The sequence below is a fragment of the Castor canadensis genome, chromosome 5 (assembly GCF_047511655.1).
Source record: "Castor canadensis chromosome 5, mCasCan1.hap1v2, whole genome shotgun sequence".
Taxonomy (NCBI): Eukaryota; Metazoa; Chordata; class Mammalia; order Rodentia; family Castoridae; genus Castor; species Castor canadensis.
In genome coordinates, this window is record NC_133390.1 from 164,519,668 (window position 1) to 164,525,912 (window position 6,245).

The 6,245-nt window shown below is 45.0% G+C and overlaps 1 protein-coding gene across 4 annotated transcripts in view; it reads right to left on the reverse strand.

Moving 5' to 3' along the window:
• Chd6 (chromodomain helicase DNA binding protein 6) overlaps positions 1-4,576 on the reverse strand; it is a 190,622-nt gene extending 186,046 nt beyond the window's left edge. For 3 of the 4 annotated variants that reach the window (XM_074074779.1, XM_074074780.1, XM_020187192.2), the window contains exon 1: positions 4,432-4,576. The gene's annotated coding sequence lies outside the window, so the exon portion shown is untranslated. The remainder of the gene's footprint in view (positions 1-4,431) is intronic. The other variant, XM_074074778.1, reaches the window with a different exon arrangement.
• Between the last annotated feature and the right edge of the window lie 1,669 nt (positions 4,577-6,245).

Here is a 6,245-nt window from a genome sequence, read left to right on the forward strand (position 1 = left end):
AACTAGCCAACAACTTCTTAGTGGTCCATGAGTACCATGATAAAGTCTTAGCTTAACTAGACAAGAATTAAATGTCAATATTAGCACACTAGTAGACCTTCTCTTAACCTGAAGCCTGCCCTTTTAGATAAAAAAACCCAAAAAAACAAAAAAACCTTGTTTTTAAAAATAATATAAGCTCCCAAAATTAAAAATGTAACTGCTTGATAAAAATCAAATCCATACAATTTTAGCTGTGACTATCTTTACACGAACCTTAAGGGACAGAAAAATGGAATCTCCTTTTACTTATATGGAAAATCTAAATATCTATTTATATCACTTTCTATATAAGTTTAGACTCGCATTCTGAAATTATCCTGAGGTTCTACTTCTCAGTTTTCCTGAAATTTTCAAATATTGTTTAGTGTGTTAAGTTCTTCTGAAATAGGATATAAAAGGAGTTTGTTAAAAGATCAGGTTTTTTTTCCTTGCTAAAATTTTTAAGTCTTTCCTTATGACTGTAAAGGAAAAAAGTTCACCAATTTAAGAAAAACCCTGATTCTTCAAAATAGGAGCTATTTAAGCTATGCCATATGTATTCTAAAGGTCCAGAATAGAACAATGATTTTATTAAAAAATAAAAGTAGAGGATATACATCTTTATCACAAACTATAAAAACCAACAAATACAGGTACTCGAGGCACAAATAAGCATTTGGTATGGATTTTTGCAAATATTCTGTTCAGAAATGGGAACAGGGATGAATATTTTTTAAATAACTCCATTTTACTACCTTCAGGACTTTTATGGAAGTAACGGAATTCCTCATGAAGGTATCAACGCCTTCTCCACATGAATGAAAGGAAAGAACACTCTGGCAAGGGAAAAGTGACTGCATTCTCCCTCTGCACTTACAATTATTATGCATCAAGCTACGCCTGAATTCCTAGGTGCTCTATGGAGAGAAAGGTGGGGTAGGTGTCCTCACAGTATTCAATTACCACACCTCACTGACAAATTTTTCCTTGAACATTCTTCATTATTTTATTTATTTATTTTTGGCAGCAATGTGTTTTGAACTCAGGGCCTTGCATGCTTCCAGCATGGACTGACAAATTCTTAAAAAAGAAAAGTAAAAATGGATGCATGCATAGAAGAACTTAAGAAAAGGGTGTTAGTTAATCTAGCACCTTACTACTAAAACACCACTGCACACTTGAGCTTTTACAGAAATCTTTGGAGAAAGAGTTGCTGGTAAAAAGAAAATGTGCTTTGGATCCAGGTGATCTGGGTTCAAACTCTGGCTCTATCTTTTACTAACTCTATGGCCCTGAATAAATTACTTCATTTCTCTGAGCTGCAGTCCAGGTTCATGAAGTGACCATCAGAGCAGGGGTACTTTTTCATCTCTGTATTCCCAGTATCTGGCTGAGTACTAGACACATACCAGGCATTCGATCAGTGCTAGTTCTTTTTGTTCCTCCCACAAGTATGTCACCTTCCATTGCAACTAAAAATGTTTTCTAGGGAGCAGATACCTAAGCCTACCTATTATTTTATGTATTTCATAATTTTCAGTATCAACAATCTGGTACAGGAAAATGCAACCTGTCCCATGGAATTCACTGAAATTCTTCATTTGAATTAAACCACAACTTTTATAAGGGACGAAGGGTAAGAGACCACTAAGCATTTATTAAAAACATTTAATAATTTATTTATCTCAAGCCTTGCTATACTGGAGGTAGCTGAGGAAAGGAGGGAGTGATAGCACAGTCTCCTCAGCCGATTTGGGCACTGTCTGTTCTGTACCAAAGGTATTTTTGCAGGTAGAGTCTCTGAATCCTTAAACCTGTTCAAAGGAATTCAGAATATGGGTGATCCAAGTGTGATCCATTTGGTCAGTACCAGTGAAAGTTGAAAACACAGACACTCACAGTTAGAATGAAGCCTGAGGCTGTGGAACTTCATGGTTTAACACAGGAAGACATAACCGCAAACTCTGCTTGGGATTAAGCCATACTTCCAAGAAAACCAAAAATTTCTTTGAACTTAAAATAAGCCAAAGAGCTTTCCAAGACACAGTAGCCTAAGGGCCTATTGTGATAGACTGTGATAAGCTTTCTGCAATATTAGCTTGGCTCCTAAAGAAATACAATTCTCCTTCAGATTTCCTTTGGTATCTGAGATAGTTATAAGAAAGCAATAAATACAAAAAACTAACTGCTGAGGATCTTCCAGAAATGCAGCAGGGTTGGTTATGGTTCTCCCACTTCATTTCTAACTGGTCTTTCAACTTCTTGTGTGGCTTTTGTTTGTAGTAATATACAGAGGAGTTCAGCGATCCTCCAACTATACCAATAACAAATTATAAAAGTAATTATAAAGGTACAGGATATTTAAAAGTTGTGGTAAAAGTAATCAAGATGAAAGAGTCTATGGTCTATAACAGACGAGCTAAATGTGAAAAGTAAAGAAGTAACTACAGAAGAACAATCATGACTTCAAGTCAGACAGTAACACCATACTGAGACAACTTTAATTTCACAGGAGATCTACTTTGCTCATGGACAGGCTACACCAAGAACATGGCAGTCTACTTACTATTAGGGAGATTCCAAAATTACACCAAGGACAGGGGGGGAAAAAGATGTGTACAGGTTCACTAATCAAGAAAAAAGTTTATAAACACAAAAAGACTCATAATCCAGCTATGAAATCTGCCCTGGGACAGAAGAACTCCAAAATTAATAATCTTACCACTTCACATTTTCCCAGGCTTTGGTTAAAGTAATGCATTGCTTATACTAAAACACCTGCTCTGGTTGGCATAAACAATATTACTTGACAATTCATGCCTAATCATTTTATCATAACAGATCTCAAACCTCCTTTCTGTTGCCAGAAAGCCACAAAGTTTACAAAAACTCTCTCTCTGAGGTTGCCAACCTGATCTTCCAATTTGGCTTCTAGTCAAACTACAGTGCATGCATAGCCAATGAAACAGAACTCCCACCCCCTTCCCCAGTAAGTTAGACCGCTCACAATCAGCCTTGGGAGCACAGCCGAGTGGGCTATCCCAACTTTTCCAAAGACCTCGTGCAGGTCCCCATGAAATATATCGAAATTCGGGACCTACTGGTATTGTTAGATACGTAGTTGAGAAATAATAATCAAACCTCAGACAAGTTATTCCAGACACCCTGAAAACTACAAATATTTAAAATATGTATTTTCTCTGTTCATAGATCTATTACACCACAGATGAAGTTTTCAAGGGGTGGTGGGATAAAGCACACAAAGCCCCAGAGAAAGACACTCAAGAGATGCCAAGGATTCACTAGAAACCTTGGCTAGATTACTAATGGTCCATAAACCCTAATTTGGAGAACACGGGCCTACAGGTTCAAAATTGAATTATACTGCCTTATTAGATCGCATACTAGTGAAACCACAGTCATATTAGTCATAACTGAAACTAGGAATACTCTATGTACACAAATATAAAGTGCCTGCTTATGCATTTTTAATTGGATCAAATAAAACTGAAGCTGCAAACAAACTCAAATTTCAATTATCTCACTAGTGCGGGGATTTCCTAATAACATCTTTTTAAAAACCAAGAAGCTATCAAACCTCTGCATATCTGACAGGCATGTCCGTGGAAAATTGGGAGCAACGACTCCGTTACTTCTCAACAGCGAAGAAAATAAATACCCTGAAGGGGACAGGTTTGGTTTTTATTTTTCAAGCTCAAACATGCAATTTAATAAAGCACAAAACTTGGCAGCGGGGTTGCTGGGCCCCTGCAGGGCTCCAATTTTCGGGGCCAGCGCGCGCTGGTGCGTAAGAAGGGGGCGGAGGGGGTGAGCGATCCGAGGACACGCCGGGGCCCCCGCCCCCTCCCGGAGCAGCAGCCTGGCACCAGCCCACCCTCCTCCACCCCTGCAAACAGACGCAGGACGCGAATAGAGCAACTTGGGCGCGGGGGCGGCGGCGGAGCAGTGGTCAACTCCGCTCCGCCCCGCCGGGCCCGGGGTCCCCTGGTGCCATCCCCGGGGGCTTCCTCACGCCCCGCCCAGCCAGCCCGCCAGGCCCGCGGCTGGGGTCCACTGCACCCCCGCCCCTTGCGCGCGGCCCGCAGCGCCGCGCTCCAAGGACGGCACCCTGCCCCAGAGCCGCCCGAGCGCCCCACGGCAGCGGGGTGCAGCGGAGGCCGGTTTCCCCGCCTTAGGCCTCGGGCCGCCGCCGGCCCTCCGCCAGGCCGTCCGCCCGGCGGCCCTGCTCAGACCCCGGCCCGGTCGGGCCTCGCGCCGCCGCAGCCCCTCGTCCTGGCTCCATTCATAGAGGCACCCTAGCCCGGCCAACGGGGCGGGGCCGGGGACCCGCGGACAAGGTCGGTCCACCGAGGCCAAGGAGGAAAATAAAAAGTTAAGAAAAGAACTTACCTAAAATGGCTCCTGCAGCAGCCAAAATACAAACAGCTATTATTTGGTGAAGTTTAGCTCAGACACCCTGCAAGGACACCCTAACACAGGCTCTGACCCGCCTTCTCTGCCGCACCATTGGGCTTCAGTGGCCCAAAACACAGACTTATTGGCCAGCATGGCTGCCGCTCATACAGAAACCCATTTCAAGCTTGCTTGTAGGGGCAAGTGATGGGCTCTCTCCATTGTGCTCGTATTTGCATGGATGTGATCGCGGCGCTGATTGGCCGATGCCAGGACCGCCCCGCCCCTTGCCTCGCGCCCCCCACCTTGGAGAAGCTGCTGCGCGCGGCCCCGCCCCTCGGGACAGAGCAGCGGGGGCCAAGGAGGTGGGGCGGGGCCGGGGTCCCGGGGGCGGAGGGGGCGGGGCGGGGTTCTGTACGCCGCAGACCGCAGGCAGGGGGCGGGGACCTGGGGCGCACTCGGGCAGGGGCCAGGGTTCAGACCTCGGGTGGAGGTCTCGCTGTCAGGTAGCGGGCGAGCAACCTGGAAAACCCGGGGCTGTTATCCGGAGAGAGGAGAGGATGTGGTCGGGGTCCAGCGACCGAGTGGTTCCCTGGGGCCCAGGTTGCACAGACAGACGCTAAAAGAGGTGAGGGTCCCTCAGGTCAGGAAAAGAAGATGCGGAGAGGCCAGCCGAAAAGAGGAGCCCTGTCATCTCTCCAGCCGCATCTCCCGTCGCTCCGCTTGGCACAAGACAGTACTCTTCATGGGACCCCCACACCCCGGGAGTTTTCCAGCCTTGGGGAACTTGCAGCGCGTTGATACAGCTCGGTAAAATTAGATGGCGAGCCTTGGCGTGTTTACTTTCGGGCCTCTCTCCGCTACCATTCTTGTATCGTCCTCAAGGACAGGGCCTAGCATATGGCAGAGATTCAACTAATTGTTAGTTCCTTAATTCGTTCGTTAGCAGCTAATTTTTACATTGATCTAAGACTGAGGGTACTGTGGTCAATAGGCCTTGCTCTCAGAGAATAGGCAAAAGAAAGACAATAAATAAATACAAGAGGCAGGTAGTGATAAATGCCATAAAGAAAATAGATGGAGAGAGAGAGGAAATTAGACCAGAAATGGGGAGGAGCAGTTAGGAGAGGAAGGATGAGGAGCCTGCCCTGCCTGGCTGCGTTCTCCTTGTAGCATACCACTACTGCCCGCTCCCATCCCAGACCTAACCTTCTTACCTGCCCTTCTTACTCCCTCCCTACCCCAACTTGAGTGTTTCCACGGTACCTATTAAAAACCTGGTTGGATTCTGACTTTAGAGCATCATTTACTTTAATTAAAGCAAGAATTATCTAAGTCTACTGACTCCAAGAGCAGTTTGTCAAATATGTTTAAGATAAGAATGTTTCGAATGTGTCGAGGATAACTATAATTATTTAGCAGAGCCTTACTGCACCCCTAGAGAGAATATTTTTAGCTCCATTGAAATCCTGGTTTTCTATGGCTTTCAGCCTGTGGCCCTAACCTTCTTCTGAATAACACTTCTTAGCAGACACCAGAGATTTGAAAATATAGAGGTAGCAGCCTCCAATCACCTATCTAGCTCATCTGGCTCTTCCCTTTGGTTTGATTTAAGGCTGGCCAAGATTTCCCATGACCCTTTCTTCCACCTCTTCCTTCCTTAAGAAAATATATATTAAGTATCAACTATGTTGACACAATGGTACAGTATTAAAAACAAGGCAGACAACATCTGTGTCCTCAGGGAGCTTACAGTCTAGCTGGGGACAAGGTGGAGATTTACACATAGATCTGAGGAGCTGTGATCCTGC